The following is a 21,636-nucleotide window of genomic DNA, read 5'->3' as shown; positions in this document are numbered from 1 at the left end:
TAACAAAAGCAATTATATTGGAAGTAGATGTGAAGACGTGTGTAGATATGGATATGTTATCTTCTACTTCTAAGTGTTAACTTATTGCTAGACATTTGGAACAAGTAAGCAAGTAAATTAAAAAATAAATGAACAAACATACATACATAAATTCATATCTCATACATTGTATATGTAAAAACAGAATTTATAGAAATCCTATTCTCCATCCTTTTTCATTTGAGATGAATGAGGTCAAAAACATTAAAAAAAATACTGTTCAATTATGTTCTGAAAATTAAAGAATTTCTTATACAGTATGTTAAGATTTCATTTTAAAATAATATCTGCAGCCTGTATTGTAGTTCTCTGTCAAAAAGGGAAACTCCTTTGCAAAGCATGTTAAGTATTATTCTGTCACATCAACTCAGCATGCACTGTTCTTCAACTATAACAATGCCACTTATTTTCCTGCAGAATCTCAGAAACACTCACAAAACCATCTCTGCAGGAAACCGTATTTCATTCTTCTACAAGCTGACAAGGTTTATCTAGACAAGATACTTCTCTGTAAGTACTGTGGGAAATTGGTGAATATATGAATACAAAAGTAGTAACATGCTGATTTGCACATGCTCAGCTAAGATATGAAAATACCTGCAACACAGATTAACTGAATTTGACATATACATGAATCTTGATGCATTTCTGAATTAGACTGAAGTACAAATATCCATTTTGTATGTCTGATAGGCACATTTCTATAGTAAAAAGTTTATTGTTTTCTTGTAAAGATTTCCCTCTGATAAAAATAAAACTAGTGAAGATGGTAATTAGGGCATGGTTCCACAGCATGAGGTAGAACACTAAGTAAAGAAGTAAATCTAAGTTCCAAAGATAGAATAAAGTTCATTTACACAAATCTTGTTCTTCTAATGTTAAAGATACTGTGGAAAAACAGATGCTATAGAAATGTTAGTTTCTGAATCCTTTCTGAGAAAAATGGAAATTGCTAGTAACTGATCTCTGTTGAAAATGCAATCATCATTTATAATCAATTATCCATTTCTATATTATTCATTTATGCCATAACTAAGGACATATTTTTAAAGGAGAACTTTAAAATACTTTTCATGCCTTCTTTATTTTCAGTGAAAAACAAATCAGTTGATTGTTAATGTACATTTTGATTCTTCTTTTAACAGTCCCATGCACAATACACTGGCAGTAGGCCTAATTAAAACATTATATTGTAAATTCCTGGAAACATTTGAATGATATGATTTACAATAAAACAAACAAAGAAACAAAAAAAAGGTAGTGAAAAATGAATGATGTGAATGATCTTTTTCAGTGTTTTATACATCTCATGTTAAAGTGATTTAAGAGCAAAATTGTCAAGGGATGCTGCAGCTTGCTGAGATGGGATAGGAAATCATGGCAGTTATTTTTGTGAAGGTGTCAGTACTTATTCAGAGTGCACACTTAACAAGCTTAAGTTTTCAGTGAAGATTATCAGTGAATAAATGGGTTTATAAAAGCAGTTCAGGGAATAGAACAATTCTTGGTTCTGTACATAGATTCTGGATGGGGAGGTGAAGAATACTCATGAAATTTTATGTCACTCCAAAAAATAAAAATAAAAAAATACTAGCGTGAGTATTCTTTACTTCTCCATCCAGAATCTAAACAGTGCTTCTTATCAATATTTAATTGTATGGTTATATATTTGGCCTACTGTGAGTGATGTTTTAGGTTAAAGACTGTGAAAGAGCTTAGTTCAGTGTTACATAGCATCACAGAATCATATAGTTGCTTGAGATGGAAGGGATTTTTATGTCATCTAACCCAACTCCTTCACAATGAACACGGACATCTAGAGCTAGATCAAGTTGTTAGAGCCTCATTCAGCATTATTTTTTCTTATATCTAATCTAAATCTTATTTCTTTCAGTTTGAAATAATTTCCCCTTGTCCTATCACAACAGTCCCTGCTAGACCCCTTCTTTGTTATATTCCCCTTTTAGAAATGAAAAGGTTACTATCAGGCCTCCCCAGAACCTTCTCTTCTTCAGGCTAAGCAGCTCCAGCTCTCTCAGCCTGTCTTCACAGGACAGATTCTCCAAATACTGAATCATTTGTGCCACTCCTCTGGACAAGCTCTAACAGGTACATGCCTCTCCTGCACTAAGGACTCCACATCTGGACACAGTACTCCAGATGAGGTCTCACCAGTGTAAAGTAAAGGGGCAGGATTACTTGGCTTAACCTCACAACCACATTTCTTTTTATGCAGCCCAGGATGCTGTTGATTTTCTGGGCTGCGAGGGCACATTGCAAGCTCATGTCCAGCTTGCCATCCACCAGTACCCCAAGTTCCTTTCAGCAGGGCTATACTCAGTCCTTCAACTCCCAGCTTCTATTGATGGGGTGAGATGCCATTACTTTAAGATCTTGCACTTGGATCTGATGAACCTCATAAGATTCTCCTGGGCCCACTGCCTGAGCCTGTCTAGGTTCTAGGTGGTATTCTATCCCTCAGGTGTGTCAATTGCACCGCACAACTTGGTGTCATCTGCAAATTTCCTGACAGTACATTCAAATTTCCTGTCAGCACCATTGATGAAGATATCAAAGAGCATTGGTCCCAGTACTGATTCCCTGTGGCGCACCACTTATCACTGATCTCCATCCAGACGTTGAACCATGGACCACTACTCTTTGGGTAGTGTCACAATTAGCTCCTAGTCCATCTAATGGTGTACCTGTCAAATCTTTCAAAATTGGAAAAAAGAGTGCACTGAGGCACCATGTGAAAAGCCTTAAAGATATCTGAATTCCAATTTAATTGTAGTTATGAAATATTGAGTAGAGAAGACTAATTCCAAATCGGTGGGAGTTGAGAATCTAAAGAAGGAATGTAAAGACCTTTGAAAAGGACAGAATGAAACATTCTGCTGGATATTTGGCATGATACAAAGGAATGTGACTGTAATTGATCATGGACAGAATCAACTAGCAGGTGGCGAAGTTTTTAAAGAAAATTTATTTTGCTAGTCACTATTTTTCATTGTTGCTGTGAAAAGTATAGAGCGGTGGACATAACATAAATTATTTTTTTCAGTACTGCCTGTCAGACCTTCCAGAGAAGGATAAAGAAGGGGAGACTAGGATAGAAACAATCCAAAAGTAAAGCTATGAAGAATTTTCCTCAATTTCATCTCTTCCCAGCCTTAACTTAATTAAGTCTTTTCTAACTCCTCCCTCTGAGCAGTGAATGTCAATGAGGAATGAGGGCTGTGGTAAGTTCATAATAATTTGTCTGCCACTCCACATCTTGATGCTCCTTCCCTCCTCCAGCATGGAGATCCTCTTTCTTTCTCTAACTGTGATTTTTTATTTTCTAACCAAATACTGCAGTTCTTCAAGAACTGTTCCAGTATGGTTCAATGCTACTCAGTCCTTCACAAACAAAATGCTCCAGCACAGGTCCCTCATAGTTAGCAGCTCCTGACAGATGACTTACTCCTTTCCATCCATGAAATGTAGCTTTTTGCAGATTATGTCCTGCTGCAGCAAAGGCTCCTCCACTCCATGAGCTGCTCCACTCCTCTGGTTGTTGTCCTATCCAAAGGCTGCAGAGGGATGACCTGCTATAACATCAGCCTTTCCACAGGTTGTATGAGAATACTGTTATGGCACCTCCTCCCTTCCTTCTTTTCTGACCTTGCTGTCTGCAGGGTTCTTTTTTTCTCAGTCCTCTATCTCAGAGCTTTTGCTCAGTGTTTTCTTAGTCATTCTTAAATATTTTATCATGGACACACCACTGACATTGCTGCTTAACTATGCTTTGGCCAACAGAAGATCCATTTTGGAACTGACTGGAACTGGTCCTATTCCAGCTAGGGGCAGATCTGAGGTTTTGACTGAAACAAGTTTTTGACAGAAAACTTTTATGTAAGTTATTCATCATTCTCTAATTTACTCCAGGAATTTGATTTACATATTGTAGTTTATTTGTAGTTGAAGAAATGCATGAAAACTTCAAGGAAAATTTACTTATCCTACAATGTTGGCTGTATGGGCTTAAGCTATATGCTCATGTTGAATTAATCGAAGAATATTTGAGATGTCTGAATTCTAAATCTCATCTTGCTTAAAAAACTGCTTACAATCTTGGTTTTCAAAAAGTATTTGTTCAAGAGCTGTTCTGAAAATAATGCATTCCATTTTATTATATTGGCTTGTATTAACGGAGGCAGATGTGGCTGTTACGTAAGAAGAGGTTGAAACTTCCCTCAAATATTTCGTTCCACTTTGTTGTTGTGAGACGGATAATAGTAAGGGAACAGTTTAACAAACCGGTGTCTGACATGAAAGTGTATATGAAGTAAAGATGTGTAATTGAATTCCTCAGTGCAGAAAAAATTACACCCATTGACATTCATTGATGCTTATGAAGTGTCTCCATTTATGGAGACCAGGCATTTCAACAGTGATGTCAGTGACAGTGAGTCACCTCCACTGGTGCAGTGCACCTCCACTGGTGCAAATTTTAACAAGAGTGCCATGCAGGCTCTTGTTCGTCACTGGCAAAAATGCATAGGTAATGTTGGTGACTATTTTCAAAAATACTGCTTTGTAACTGAGACTTTTTGAAAGTGTTATCACAGAATCACAGTGGTTGGAAGGGACCTCAAGAGCTCATCGAGTCCAACATGCCTACAATAGGTTGCACAGATAGGCATTCAGCAGAGTCATGAATATCTCCATAGAAAAAGACCACACACCTTTCTGTCTTTGTATCTACTGAGCAGTCTACCATATCTGAATAAACTTAGTCTTCAATTCTGATTACTTCTTATGCATTTCTTTCTTCTTTCACTTACTTCCTTTTCTTTTTTTTTTTTTTTTTGTTCATTTTTCCTTGGTATAGTCATTGAAGTCTTTAGTTCTAACTATTTGCTCCTTTGCATCCACAAACATTCTTAACATTTGATATTAGCCTCCTTACTTAATGGTTCAAACAGTTTAATCAGAAGTTATTTTAACAACATGAGCACTTGTCATTTTAACATTAATTGAAATATTTTTTGAAGGTTCAATTACTTACAAATCACTAAAAATGAGCAAATTTTCACACACCTTTATTTTCTGATTAAATGAATATCTATTTTCCAAATATATATTCACTATATGTATACATGTCTGGAAATATCAACAATCCATGGAACTGCAACATTAACTCTTTAACTCCCAGTACAATACATGATGTTTTGATGTGGAATATTGATAATAAACCACACACACACACACAAAAAGACATTACATGTATATATAAATATATACATATATATATTTTTCTGCTACCAAGTTTAGATTTCTTTTTCCAGTTTCTCCTTCTTCATAGTTCAATATCAACTAGGAAACTAGAAGAAAAAATAAAATAAATAAATGGTAGAATAATAATGACACAAAAATAAAATTTCATCCAAGATATTTCTGTTAATTTTGAACCGGTTTATTATCCTCTTCAAGTAAGATCACCTTCTACATTCATTTCTTGTTCGTTGCTCATAGCTAATGCAATGAAATCAGAAAAGGGAGTAATCTGATTTCAAACGTCTTTTTTTTTTTATGGTTTCTTGTCAGCTTGGTAAGCATTGTCCTGTTTGTAGAAAAGAGTTTTTGATGAAAAACCATGAATATAACAGGAAAACCAATAGCAGTGTGCAAGAACAATGCATGAGGAAGTAAATGAACAAAAAGAAGAGAATGATAGATTGCAGATAGGAAAAGCATACAAAGGAGAATAGCATCTATATCTCAACTAGAACTACTGAAAATATGTCTCAGAGTGATGCACCCTGGCTGTAACACTTTATCTTTTAGTACTGCCAAAAACAAAACAGAGAGCTGAATGAACTATTTACTCCCCATAACCGATACACTGACTGAGCTGTTTTCAAAACAAAATGTGTGTCAAAATCTGATTTTGTAAGGGAAACTTTGCAACAAGGCTGTGATTTAATAAAAATCTTACTCTAAAACAGTAGGCTCAAAGATCTACTTTTCTGTGCTGATAGTCTTAAAAATAGCCTTAATCATTAAATTCAGCAGTGGTGATTCCAGAACCTCTTTCAACTGTTGAAAATTCTGGGCTTGTCAACTCCTAGGTATCTGTAAAAAATGACTGTTATTAGAGACATTGTTCAAGCTTTAGTGTCTTTCATCAGGATTTTACCTGACAAAATTTTCATTTTGGAGGAAATGTTATTTCTGCTTCCTCAGGCTGATGAACAGATTTACTCAACAGAAACTCATTCTGAATTCCTGAAGAATTCCCTGTCTGGAGGCAAAATAAAAATATGACTGATTCTGGACTTGGTATTCATTTCCTATAGGCAGCAAACTTATGTAATGAGGTTGTAGAAAGTGTTCTGGACTTGTTTAATAGCTGAAGCGATCTTATAATCTTATAACTTGGAAAACAACTCCTTTCAAACATTTGAATATTACTTTTAAAAACAACAGCAACAACAAACCCAAGTCTTTATAATAAACTACATCAATTCTATTTTGTTAACTTTTAATTAGTTTTCTTAATTTAGTAACTATATAGGAGATATTTATGCAAAATAATACAGTAACTGCACATCTTCACCCTAACACATATTGACACAAGTAATCCATGTATTTAGGAAATTTCAGTGTAGTAGATGAATTTTAAAATGAAGACTCTTACAGCATACAGATGCTTTCTATGTAGCAAAATCTAAGAGGAAAAATATGGTTTGATGAAAAACTCTGCTGACATGTATTTTATGCACATAAGTCCTCTTAGGAAAATAATACCTAATATATGAAAAATATCCAAAATGGCTTCATTTAGTAACTGACTATATCCAGAGGAACAAATGCTTTAGCTCATGAATATGATGATTTAAGTAAAATTGATTACCTTGTATGAGGTAAAAATGCTTCAGTGTTTAACATTTGTATGTCACATTCATTATTTACTACTCCATTTTTATTAAATAAATAAAAAAAAATCATTCTCTAAGGAAAAAGAAAGTTTCAAAGATAAGCAGATTGCTACATATTTCAAGTATCATAGACAGGAATTACTCTAAGGATTTTTGAAACAGTATCTGAGAAGCTTCTTGATATTTACAAGGCACCACACTTCAAATTTTAAATAAGAAAAAAAAAACTTTTTTTTTTTTTTCTTTGAGACATTAACTATAGTTCATTTATGAGAGGAGTTCTTTTTTGTTTGTTTGTTTGTTTTTTGGTTTTCGTTCCAGTGAAATAAGTCTATTCAGTGATTTATAGCTCTAAAGTATGAGCTTTTATTTTCAAGTACTTGGCATTGAGGTCTTACTGTCATAAATATGCACGTGAGAACCCTATTATGATTATTAATTTTAATTTTTTAAGTAAACAAATATTTTTAGAGAATGTTATTAGGATATAACATTAATGTTAACTGAACAATGTAGGTTGAGTGTGGCAGCCACTACATTTATATTAAAATGACCTTCGTTTCTGAAAGGAATTATTTCAGTAATCGGGATTTTTTTTAAGTTTATTTATTTCAGCTAGTCACATCTTATCTGTACTTTAGAATCACAACAAGTATTCATTTTTTTAACCTTAAATTAACCTATTATTACACATAATTTAAGGCTGATAAATGACTTTTTATTATCTGACAAATTTTATTGTGTTCAACATTTTTTAATAATAAGATTGTTGAAGCTGAATATATCCAATATACCTGTCAAAAGTGTTGCCACACAACATTTTATATCTACAAAATGATTTTATTCATTAGTGTAAGTGAATGAAATGTTAGAATAAAAGTTTTAAATACAACAGAGCTTTTCACAGAGAAAGTAGAGTGACCACTGTTTGCAGTTTATGTCTGTAAAACTTATGTCTTATACTAGTCACTAACTAACACTGTCCCAAAACATATTTCATTATTAATGAAAAGTTGTTAATCTTGAACACATCAGACACTCAGTTGTATTGGTAAAGAAAAAAAGAGATACCACATTATAAATTTTCGTATATGAAGTATAGAAGATAATGCCTTTAAATGCATATCTTGATAACCCCTTGGATAGGTTTACAGCATTTATTCTCTGAAACAGTTTGCTGAGTGCATACATGGTTTCAAAATCTATCTATCTATCTATCTATCTATCTATCTATCTATCTATCTATCTATCTATCTATCTATCTATCTATGCACACACTCCCTTTCAAACAAAGTATCATGCTTTTCATAGGCTTCCTGCTGATCTTCTGTAATGCTTGCCTGTGGGGTTCTAAATGTCTGGGTGCCATCAGATACCTGAAAGATCAAAAATATGGAAGTAAATACTCTTCCTTATGTTGATTACAACATTTCTTATTCTCTTAAATACCACTATTTGTTGTTGCTGTTAATTGTTCAGTGTAGCGAGAAGAATTAAGGAAACAGAAGTAGTGTTAATGCAACATGCACCACGCCTGAGGGGTCTCTCTAGACTCTGAACAGAATGAAGGAAGCCTGATGGATTGTGCCTGCAGGCTCATGGATGTTGGAGGGTATTGAGAATCATGGCCTGGCCCCAGAGTGCTCACCCAATGACAGGTATAATTGAATTGCTCTGCCCCTTGTCCTTTGTGGCTGGTCCATCTCTCCAACCATGGTCAGAGAGGCTGTGTGTAAAACTGTTGCTCTAACCTAACAGTGTCCTTCTCCTAGGCTGCACAGTTTCCCCAACACTGGAAAAGTCATGTCTCTTCTCAACATTAAATACATGCCTATGATTAGGAGTGCTCTAGTGTGTGAACCCTTTTAATTTACACTATAATTTTGGTCTCAAAACATGCTACTGAGTAGGAGCAGAACAGCAGGCACTGGTCTCTTCACTCTGGTGACAGCAATAAGTCCCAAGGAAATGGCATGAGTATGTGTCTGAAGGAAGGTCAGGTTGGATATTAGGAAAAGGTTCAGGCACTGGTACAGGCTTCCTATGACAGGAGGTTCAAGAAGTGTTTGGACACCACTTTGAGACAGAGGGTTTGATTTTGAGGTGTTTCTTGAGGGTGTTTTTTTTTTTTTTTTCTCAGAGTGCGGGAGGTGATTATTGAGGTGTTTTTTTTTAATTTTTGAACATATTTTGTTACATCCAGAATGTTAGTTTCTCTCTTTAACTTTAGAGAGAAGAAGGAGGGACTAATAGAAATAAATTTCCAGTGGTTAACTTACTGAACACTAGGAGAAAAAATTACTGAAATAAATTGCAGTTACAAATAAGAAAGTAATACTACAAGTTTGTAACTTCAGAAGATTGAAAAATGATGTCTGAAATTGTAAAGCTATATTTCATGTAAATATAAAGTCATTAGTGAATTGGCTGTTTAACTGAGAGTTAGGACATTTGTCTTTCCAAGAAACTATTACATTTGATGGAGGCCTGCTTTCCTGGAAGTGACTAAAAATCTGCCAGCCAATGGGGAAGGAATTAATGATTTCTCGATTTTGCATTGGTGATGTGTGCAGCTTTTATTTTATCATTTTTTCCTTGTTATGAAAATCAGAAAGCTTGGGATAGATGAGTGGTTGGTGAAGTGAGTTGAGACCTGTCTGACTGGCAGAGCTCAGAGGGTGGTCATCAGCAGCACAGATGGCAACCTGTAAATAGTAGTGCTCCCCTGGGTCATTGCTGGGTCTAGTCTTGTTCAGCACCTTCATCAATTACCTGGCTTAAGGGATAGTCTACACTCAGCAAGTGTTCTGATAATATGAAGCTGAAAGGATTGTCTGACCCACCTGAAGGCTGTGCTACCATTCAGCAAGACCTGGACAGACTGGAGAGTTAGGCAGGGACGAACCTGATGAGGTTTTGCAAGAGCAAGTGTAGAGTCCTGCACCTCGAAGGAATAAATGCATGTACTAGTAGAAGTTAGAGGATCAACTGCTGGAGGTTAGCTCTGGGGGGAGGACCCGGGAGCCCTGGTGAAAAACAGGTTGGCCAGAAGCCAACAGTATGCCCTTGTGCTAAAGACCAATAGTATCCTGGAGTGCATTACAAAGAGCATGGCCACCAGGTGGAAGGAGGTGATCCTCCCTCTCTACTATGCCCTGGTGAGGCCACATTTAGACTACTGTGTCCAGGTCTGCACTCCCATGCTCAAAAAACCCAGGGATCTCCTAGAAGGACTTCAGCAAAAGGCCACAAAGATGGTAAAGGGCCTGGTGCATCCCCTAAATGAGGAAAGGCTGAGTAACCTGGTTCTGTTCAGCATGGGAAAAAGACTAAGCACTGGAACAGGTTGCCCAGAGAGGATGTGGAGTCTCCTTCTATGGAGATATTCATGAACCATCTAGATGCCTACCTGTGGAACTTATTGTAGAGTACCTGCTCTAACAGGGAGATTGGACTTGATGATCTCCTGAGGTTCTTCCAACCCCTGCGATTCTGTGATTCTTTGTGATTCTGTGATATTAACTTAACTTGTTCATCCAAATCTTCAGGATATCATTATTCCTGATAGTGCTGACTACTGTATAAAAACTATATCCTATTTTATCTTTGATAAAGATACAGACTGTGAGACAAATTTGTTGAGAGCAGCCCTTCAGAGAAGGGCTTGGAGGTTCTAGTAGATGAAAAGTTGAACATGAGCCAGCACCATGCACCCAGAAACCCAGTGGTATCCTAGGCTGTATCAAAAGAGAGTTGGCCAGCAATGATTGTTTCCCTCTACTCTGCCTTTGTAAGGCCCCATCTAGAGTTCCATCCAACTGAAGCTCCCAACACAATAAGTATGTGGAGCTGCTGAAATAGGCTCAGAGAAGGGCCGTGAAGACAATCAAAGGGCTGGAGCACTCCTTCTGTATAGAAAGGTTGAGGGAGCTGTGCTTATTCAGCTTAAAGAAGGCTCTGCAGAGATCTAATTGCAGTCTTAAGAGGAGTTTATAAGCAAGAGGGTAATAAACTTTTTCACAACCTAATTGTGATAGGACAAGAGGGAACGGCTTTAAACTAAAAGAGGTGAGATCTAGGTTAGATGCTAGAAATAAAATTCTTTACTCAGAAGATTGTGAGGCCCTGGAACAGGTGTCACAAAGAAGTTGTGGATGCCCCATTCCTGGAAGCATTTAAGGCTATATTGGATGGGGCTCTTGATAGCTTGAGCTAGTGGTATCAACCCCAACCATGATGGAGCGGGTGGAATGAAATGATCTTCAAAGTCCCTTCCAATCTTAGCCTTTCCATGATTCTATACTTTTCTTTCTTCTTTTTGGCAAAGTTCGCAACAAATGTGCAGACAGCTGCTTTTGCTCATACAAAAATTTGTAAAGCCGTGCTCAGTTATAAAGCTAGCAGAAATAGGTGATAGCTTCCCCTCAAGGTACTTCCTTTATTTATTTTTTTTCTCCTGAATTCAATTTATTACTTAATCTGTTCAGCTGTGTCCAGAGGCTTCTTTTTCTTGTATTTTTGTATTATTCATGCATGAGCCTAGGTTGAATTTTAACGTTTATACACTGTATGAATAACATGAGTCTCAGCCAGCAAAGCTCAAGAGCAATACACAGTATGAAGCAAGAGATGAAGGACAAAGAAAATACTGATTCAAGATTTCAGCTATCATGGAATTCATTCACTTGGTGAAACACTGTGTGAATACTTGTTTATAGTAATCATACACAAATATTTCCATTTTAATCGCTAAGAAATAATTTGAATGCAGGAGTGTTCTAAGAGCAAGAAATTTGTCTGAATTTAATTTGAGTCAAAAATTTGGTGTCTGTGTTTAAACAGATAAGGAGATTGTCTCTTTACTCACACTACCATCTTAAAGAATATTTCTGCTTAGGCTTAAACTTTCTTTAAGCTTCAGACCATGTTTAGAAGTAGCTACTTTGGTAGGATGAAGAGAAAGTAGCACAACACAGATTCCTCTTAAAGTGTATTATATACTTAGCTGGAAACACTACTAACTTCTAAGAGGACATACAGCCAAGAGAATTATTCCTATTTCTTCAGAGAAATATAATTATTGAGGGGTTTTTTTAATTATTATTTAGTCATTCAGTGCAAAATACTCAAAATTGAAATTTTCCTTGTAAAATTTATAAATTTATATACAATGTATGATATATTTTGTTTATTTATTTCCTTGGGACAATTCTAAATCTCTGAAAAAAGACTAGACTAGCAAAAAAAATTGTAGACAAGTAAAGAAGCCTTGTGAACCTTGTGACTAACATTTTTCTAATTATAAATTGCAGATAACTTCTGAGAGCTAATAGTCAAAATTGGTTTATAGTTGTTAGACTATAGATGTCATTTTTTCTATTAAATCCAAGATTAAAGAGATGACGAAAATCATCTATTCAGAAGGGAAAGTATTTTTTTCAAATTTTTCTTCTCTTTTGAAATGTAACCCAAATACATATCTATCTATAAATTTAATATATTCCAGATTTCACAATTGTATTATTTATATTATTGCCAAATAATATATAATTTCCTTAATTAAAAAGGATAGGAAAGCAGAAACTAGTAAGGAGATGTGAAAGAATACTGAGGAAAGATTTGAGCTATGAATTTCCATAATTAGTGAAATGCAACTGAGCTTTCTTTTTCATTTTGTTACAGTGAGAGAGACAGTTATTAAGTAATGTGAAAGAAAAAATAATGATGTTGCACTGTCATTTAAGGAGGGAACTAAGAGCAGTTTGGAAAATCTGCCTAAATGAAAGCCTCTTGCTTCTGTTTCATACCTAAGGTTTACTAATAAGAAACAGAACAAACAAACAAAAAACAGTGGATTAGATGATGTGAAATAAGTTGCATTGAAGTTAATATCTCAATAAGTAATGGTTATCAATCACATCTTTAGGTAAAAGCTACTGAGATAATTAGATATTTTGAACAGTTCAGTATGCTTCAAGAAATTATATTTTCCCATAGAAATATCTATGATTATCGTGAGAAGACACTGACAACATTTCTTGCATAATGGCTATCAGCAAGTTCAAGCTTGTCTTCTCTCTCTACACAACTTCCTTGCATAATGTATACAATTGATTTTTATTTTTTTTTCTTTTCTTATACTTGTTTTTCTAAAGACTAGAATTTGAATCCCCTGAATCCCTGAACTGAGATACTTTGATGCTTCCATAAGCTGCAATGGAAGACTTCAGTGTCTCTTGCCTTTAATTCTTCTTTCCACTATTTTTAGACAACATCTGATAGCATTTTTTGTCTCTATAAAAGACAGTAGATAAATAAATAAATCAGAATAACTAAATGTACAGGCAAGCATAGGAATTATTTAAAATCACAGAATTGCAGGGGTTGGAAGGACCTCAAGAGATCATCAAGTCCAATCTCCCTGTTAGAGTAGGTACTCTACAATAGGTTGCACAGGTAGGCATCTAGATGGTTCATGAATATCTCCATAGAAGGAGAATCCACACCCTCTCTGAGCAACCTGTTCCAGTACTCTGTCACATTTATTGTGAAGAAGTTCATCTGCCTGTTAGGATGGAAATTCCTATGTTCAAGTTTTAGGCCATTACTCCTTGTCCTATTGCTACACATCACCAAGAAGAGTCTGGCCTCGTCCATTTGCCTCTCATTTCCATTTTGATATTTATAAATATTTATCAGATCCCCTCTCAGTCTTCTTTTTCCCAGGCTGAACAGAGCTAGTTTACTCAGCCTTTCCTCATATGGGGGATGCACCAGGCCCTTTATCATCTTTGTGGCCTTTTGCTGAAGTCCTTCTAGGAGATCCCTGGGTTTTTTGAGCACGGGAGTGCAGACCTGGACACAAAATAAGAATTTTTTGAGCAAAAACATTCTGAAAAGTAATTTAAATTGGGACTATGTCAGTATTAGCCTTAGAAATAGATTGTGAAAATAATGGTGTTCAAACCATGTTAGGCCTTACAGAACATACAATTGTTTTGTAGTGAAGCATTTTTCAAAATAGTTTTAAATCCAAAAATTTATTATTTGAAAATATGAAAATGTAAAGTATCTGTTTCTGCCTTAGAAATGTTGTTTTTTTTACTGAGAAGTAAATTAATAGTCTTTCACTCTTAATTTTAATCTGATTCTAAAATTTTAGTTTAAACCTATGCAGATATATGTCTTGGGAAAGCATATTTATTCATTTATGATGTTGATTTGATTGTTAATAGCTATCTCATATTTCAAGCACTTCAGTAAGAACAGAAGTTTCTTTGAATTTTTTATTTCTCAGGAAAAAATAAAAATATAAATCTCCCTACATCTTTTATTGCTGAAAATGTTCATTTTATGTTGTTTAATATATCATATAATGCCTTCTTATTCCTAAAGCATAGCCTGAAAAAAAAAAAACCTTAAAATTAGAGTTTGCTTTTTTCCTTTCTTTCAAGTTGGAAACAGTTATTGCCTCTGGTTCATTTCAGAAGTGTTTTGCCAACTGGTAACAGAATCACATTGCTAAATATTTAATATTTGTATATATTTAATCCCTAGAGCTGCAATAATCTATGTAGGAAAATTCCCACAGAACATTTTGAAGAGTATTTAGTCTGTGAGCATGAAAATAGTTATTAACAGCACTTATATTCTGCTTTTGATTTGGAAGGGAAGTATTGGAAAGCCATATGATTCAAATATAGAGATAACTTGTTCTGTAGGATGGCTGTCTGTATTTGTTTATTTATTAAAGTATTTACATATTAAAGCATTACACAGTAATATTTACACCTTTGAAAATATCTCTGTCTCTCACACTTGTAGCTAATATGGCAAAATATTCTTAAGCATGAAAGACAGATGTGGCAATGAAGCAATGTAGATTTAACCACGGCTGTCCAACACTGTCAACCACTGCTTACCAAAAACTGTATTAGAAATACATTATAAATATTACTGTATTAGAAATAGTGTAGCCAGCAGGAGCAGGGAGGTGATCATCCCCCTGTACTCAGCTCTGGTACGGCCGCACCTCGAGTACTGTGTTCAGTTTTGGGCCCCTCACTACAAGAAGGACATTGAGGCCCTGGAGCGTGTTCAGAGAAGGGCAACAAAACTGGTGAGGGGCCTGGAGCACAAGTCTTATGAGGAGCGGCTGAGGGAGCTGGGATTGTTTAGTCTGGAGAAGAGGAGGCTCAGAGGAGACCTTATTGCACTCTACCACTTCCTGAAGGGGGGTTGTGGTGAGGGTGGGCCTCTTCTCCCTGATAAATAATGACAGGACGAGAGGGAATGGCCACAAGTTGCGCCGGGGAAGATTTGGATTAGACCTGAGGAAACATTTTTTTTCTGAAAGAGTGGTCAGGCACTGGAATGGCCTGCCTAGGGAGGTGGTTGAGGCACCATCCCTAGTGCTGTTCAAGAAGCGTTTAGATGAGGTGCTAAGGGATTTGATTTAGTAGTTGGGTAGGGATAGTGATAGGAGGATGGTTGGACTAGATGATCTTGTAGGTCCTTTCCAACCTAATGTGCCTATGAACCTATGAAGCTATGAAAAATTAAAATACATACTAATATAGTGGTTTGTGTATAATGTCTGTTATAATTTCTAGGGGACAATTTATTTTTGGCTTATACACTCAGAATTTTGTATAGGATGAAGTACATTTTTGTCTAAAATATTTTTTTTTTTCAGTAGTGGATACAGAATTTACTTTCATCTCCCCTACTGGTACTAATGAGACATGAAGGAAGTCGAAGTACTGAATGGTATATTAAAATTATTGATGAAGGTTACCACAGACTTTAAATGTCTTCGTGCAATGAAATGTTTCAACAGCATTTCTTCTGCCTGATTTGCAGTACTGACAGCCACAAGAAATCCTTTCTGTCTTTCTGAAACAATACTCTTGTGGCAGACAGTGCAAATAGCTTAGTGTATTTTGTCAAGGTCAGTGGAAAAAGCAACTGCCATAGTGTTATCATGGACTTCTTTCTGAGATGCCTTTTGGCACTGATAGTTGCTGTAAGGCATTCATGCCTGCTTGTACTTCATTTCAGTTGCTAATACTAATTTGACAGTTCTTGACCTGTGGGAAATATGTGGTTCACCATTTTCTTACATTTCTTAGTCAGCTTCAACTCTTTTATCCCTTTATTTTTTATTTTTTGTCAGTTCAGCCTCCTACCATGTACCTTGTTTAAGTGGAAACAGAACATCGCTGTGAATCTCAAAGATATGTTTTCATGTATTTTACAACTTTTCTTTTGCCTTATCAACAGTACAAAATTTATTTTTATTAAAGAAATACAATAATAAAGTATAAAATAAAATATTAATTTAATAGTTTAATTTGAGACAATTATTATGATAATTTGTCATGTGTGTACTCAGGTCTTACAGAAACTCAGTTCTCAATGCTCATATCTCGTATACAATGATTAAACAGTTCTGTGAATTAATTTTTGGTCAATTAGTAAATAATTGTAAGTTAAGTGAGCTAAGCGCTATTTCATTTTCATGAAGTCTCAATGATTAATGGAGCTTAAATCAAGTATAAACTGAGTCTCATATGTATATCAAGGGAGTATTAATTATTTGATGATCAAAAAATAAGAAGGGGAATTTTTTACTTCTGAAATTGAAGATTTGATGTTTTGTTTTAGAAGTCAGTACTGTTAAAGAATAAATTACAGTTCTGAATATGTTTTAAAATTGACATGTGAAGCAAACTCCCACCCACTGTAAGGGTGGAGCAAGTCCAAGACCAGCTCATAAGACTGTAAAGACAAATCTATGGGGCAGGATGACATGCATCCCAAGGGAGCTGGCCAATGTGCATGATGAGCCACTCCATCATATTTAGAAAGTTGTGGATGTCAAGCAAAGTTCCTGAGGACTGTAAAAAAAAGAAACATCACTCCCATGTACAAGAAAGGGAGGAAGGAGGACCTGGGGAGCTACAGATCAGTGAGCTTCACCTCCGTGTCTGGGAAAATCATGGAACAGATCCTCCTAGAAGACATGTTAAGGCACATGAGGGATGAGCAGGTGATCTGAGACAGCCAGCATGGTTTTACTAAGGGAAGGTCATGCCTGACCTAACTGGTGGTCTTCTGTGATGGAATCATGGCATCAGTGGACAATGGGAAGGCAATTGATGTCATCTACCTGTACTTGTGCAAGGCCTTTGACATGGTCCCCCACCACATCCTTATCTCTAATTTGGAGACATATGGATTTGAGGGGTGAACTATTCAGAGGATAAGGAATTGAAAGGTCATGTCAAAAAGTTATGTTCAATGGTTCTATGTCCAGGTGAAGACTGGTAATGAGTAGTGTCCCCAGGGATCTGTCTTGTGTCTGGTATATTTAAGATCTTTATCAGTGACATAGATGATGTAGTTGAGTGCATCCTCAGCAAGTTTGCCAATGACATCAAGGTGAGCAGTGCAGTTGATACAGCGGAAAGAAGGGATGCCATCCAGTGAGAGCTTGATAAAATCAAAAGTTGTGCCCTTGTGAACATAACTAGGTTCAACATAGCAAAATGCAAGGATGGGAGTAATCACATACATATACAAGCTAGGAGAAGAACCCTTTGAAAGTAGCCCTGCTGAGAAGGGCTTAGGGATCCTGATAGATGAAAAACTGAACACGAGCTAGCAGTACACACTTGCAGCCTATAAAGCCAATGGTATCCCAGGTTTGATTAGCAGAGTGGTGACAAACAGGATAATGGAGATGATTGTCCACTCTTCTCTGCCCTCATGAAGACCCAGTTGGAGTATACTGCATCCAAGTCTGTGGGGCCCCCAGAAGAGTAAGTATATGGATCTTTTGGAGATAGTCCAAAGGAGGACTACAAAGATGAACACTTCAAAGATGAAGTGTTAGAGCACCTCTCCTATAAAGACAGCCTGAAGTAATTGGACTTGTTCAACCTGTAAAAGAAAAGGCTGCAGGGAGACCTCATTGGTGCCTTCCAGTATTTAAAAGAAGCTTATAAACATGAGGAAAAATCAACTTTTACATGACTAGATAGTGGTATTACAAGGACAAATTGTTTTAAACTAAAGGAAGGGAGATTTAGATTAGATGTCAGGGGGAAGTATTTCACTGAGAGAGTGGTGAGGTGCTGGAACAGGTTTCCCAGATATGCCATGGATGCTCCATCCCTAAAGATGTTTATGGCCAGGTTGTATGGGGCCCTGGCAATCTGATCTAGTACTTGATCTAGTGGTTGGCAACTCTACCTGCAGTAAGGGGGTTGATCCTTGAGATCCCTTTCAATCTATGATTTTATTATTATTATTTATACTCAGTATTACAAGAGGAGTACAAAGTGTTTACCTATATTAAAATGATTATTTAACTCTATTACAAGTACTCCTTACTGAGAGAGTTTCTATTTGCAGCAATTGCCAATCTTTCCTTTGTAAGGTTTAAATGAATCATCATAATTGGATTCATCGCTTCTTTAAGAGTTGCAGACATTATTTGGATTTGAATGTACTGCTGCTTTTAAAGAACTATCGAGAATTGTTTTACAATGAAAGAAGGTTTAGAGAAGCATTATGGGCGGAGGTACATTAATATGTAAAGTCATTCAAGACAATGGTTTGATACAGTTGAAATGTAAGTTTTGAATATCTTTTGATGTTTCCTTAAATTGCCTTGACAAGAACTGATTGCCTTCTGTACCCAATTTTTTTTTTTTATTATTCCTGAGACATTTCTTTTCTGAAAGAGTGGTCAGGCACTGGAATGGCCTGCCTAAGGAGGTGGTTGAGGCACCATCCCTAGCGCTGTTCAAGAAGCGTTTAGATGAGGTGCTAAAGGACTTAATTTAGTAGTTGGGTAGAGATAGTGATAGGAGGATGGTTGGACTAGATGATCTTATAGGTCCTTTCCAACCTTATGAACTTATGAACTTATGAACTTATGAACTTATGAGACACTTAAGGTAATATTTCTGTCTGAAATTGCCTAAGTTTTTGGAATCTATTCAATTTATTTTCATTTCTGTACTCATTTTTTTCCTATTTTTTTCTTGTTCCAAGCATTCAAATTAACTTTGTTATCAGAAAGAAGTCCTAATAAACAGTATCTCAAACAATCTAGGTAAGAAACATACCTTTTTTACCAATTGAACACCATCTTCATGGGCCCGATTGCAACTTTATTTAATATTATCACCATTCTTCTCTTCATCATCAGAAGGGGGAAGGTATTAAATCCAAGATGCATGAAGGGATCTATAATTTTTTCACTAAATTTAAAATAGAAAGAGGGAGATATTTTCACAGGATTTCAAAGGGATGTTAGGTCCTTCTATGTACAGGCTCATAAACTAAGTGGTCAGGAAGCTATTCCACAATACTTTAAAATTCTCTCTCTCTCTACAATTTGGGATATTTAGAAATATAGTTTGGAATATTTACTCACATTGAATTGAAATGCTTCTTGCAAGATAATAAAAGATCAGAAAAAATGTACTCCCTCCAGCCTTACCTAAGCTTTAGGTTTAGTAGTGCTAGATTTATAAATACTGGCTTGTTTTTCCTTAAAATCAGGAAGCAACACATTAATTCTTTCCTACAAAATCGTATCCCTAGTAACAGAAGAAACACTAAGCAAAACCAGAGATAACATTCATAATACAACTGAATTCTTGCATTACCTCCATGGAAATTTGAAAAATGTGAAATAATTCAGGACCAAAAAAAAAAAAAAAGGATTTTAATAAAAATAATTTAATTATAATGTAAATTTATTGTAACTTTTAGCACTTAGAAAAATGATTTATATTTATACTGATTGGCTTGCTATTTTACAAAATACCTTCACTTCTTCTGAGAGCTATTTGTAGCTACTGTTGCTATGTTTTCTGTATATGAATTCTTCCAGATTTTCAAGTAGATTTTCAAGTGACACAGGTCACTCCAGAATTAATCCTCCTATATATTTCCTTGGAAACTACAACAGATACAAAGAGTGCAATAACACTATTTCATAGAGCAAATTCGCGGCTACAAAATACTACTTTTTTAACAGTCACCACTGTTAGCCAGTTCATGCAGATGAGCTAATCAAGACTTGCTATTAATCCTGCACTGTGACAAATGTACGTGGCCATCCAGAATATAGCTTATCTTTCACATCATTGTCACAACTGCCGAAACACAACTCCCATAATCTCCCTATGCAAACACCTACTGTTTGGTCTCCATAAATGTTCAGCAAGTATTGGTGAATGTCAATGGGTGCCACTGACATTTTGTATGGAGGAAGTTGATTACATACCTTTGGTACATATCCACTTCAGTATCAGATGTCAATTTGTCAGATTGCCCCTCTGCTACCATCTGTCACACAGCAACAAAATACAGTGGAAATCAGTGGGAAGATTCAAACTCTACTGCTATGCCACTAATATCTACCTCTGACATTGTGGGCCTACATGATAAAATAGGAGGCACTAGTTTTGTAGCAGCCTAATATATACATTTTCTAAAAAAGACATGAGTTTTTTTTGTTGTTGTTGTTTTTAATTATCTTTATTATTATTTATAAATTAGGAAGAAGACAATTTGTGCAATGTGTATTTCCCCTGACATTACTGAGACTTATCTTGCATCCTTCCTAGGAATTTCTAACTACCATTTTTTTTACCATTTATTTTAACTCTGTGATCAAATCTCCAAGCCATTATTCAAAAACCTTTCCTTAAAGTATGTTCTATAAAAACAAACAAACAAACAAAAGTATCTGAATGTTACTAATTCATTTTTGTTTTTCCCACTGGCAATTTCCATCCTTGGAAATCTTATTTTAATCAATATATTTAGAAAGATATGTAATATGACAATACAGCTGGGTACTGAAGCAAATGATTTCATCAGTTTCTGCGGTGTTCTTTTGGTTCTCCTTTGAAATTCATAACATTTTTGCTCTCCAACAAATATTATACAATTTTCAGTTCTGCTTAAACTTGGGTAGTATTTCAACATCTTTAAAATACTGAAATATCAAGATTTTTCTTCTCTAACTCTTTGCAGTTTTTAAGCATCACTGCTTAAAAACTGTTTAAAAACTGCTTTAAAACACTGGAAATCACTGCTGTGAATGATAAGCATTTGTTCCAAATACTGATAAAATCTTATTATATGATTAGTATCTTCATATTCTAAGAAATAATGAGAAATTGTTGAAGACAAAAAAGATTATGAGTAAAAAAAAATAATTAGTTAAATTACAGTACAGAGTCACTGAAAATAAAAATTTAGGACAACGTTCTTGAAAAAATTTTGAGAATAATAATTTGCTTAAAGGAAGAGAGTTTGGTACAAAGAACATAGTACTAATCACAAAACAGTGACACATTATTATAGAACAATAAGAGAATAAAGAGATAAAGGGTTTTATTTCATTTTTGTACTCAAAAAATTCCCATCTCTTTGGATACTCGTCAAAACTAGTAATACCTAATTCAGGACTAATCAATACATTTAATCTATCTGCTTGATTTTCTTCACTTATCATCTTATAAAAAATCAAATACTACCTCCTCATCCTGCGAATCATGGAAGAACATGCAGAACACGTTACTGTTGCATGATGATTGTAATGTTGTGAAAAATCCAGAACACTCTCCAGCAGATAATGAGG

This window comes from Cyrtonyx montezumae, unplaced genomic scaffold, assembly GCF_038088225.1.
Source record: "Cyrtonyx montezumae isolate F1298 unplaced genomic scaffold, pur_monq_1.0 scaffold_3, whole genome shotgun sequence".
Lineage (NCBI taxonomy): Eukaryota > Metazoa > Chordata > Aves > Galliformes > Odontophoridae > Cyrtonyx > Cyrtonyx montezumae.
Note: the sequence above shows the minus strand (reverse complement) of the source record.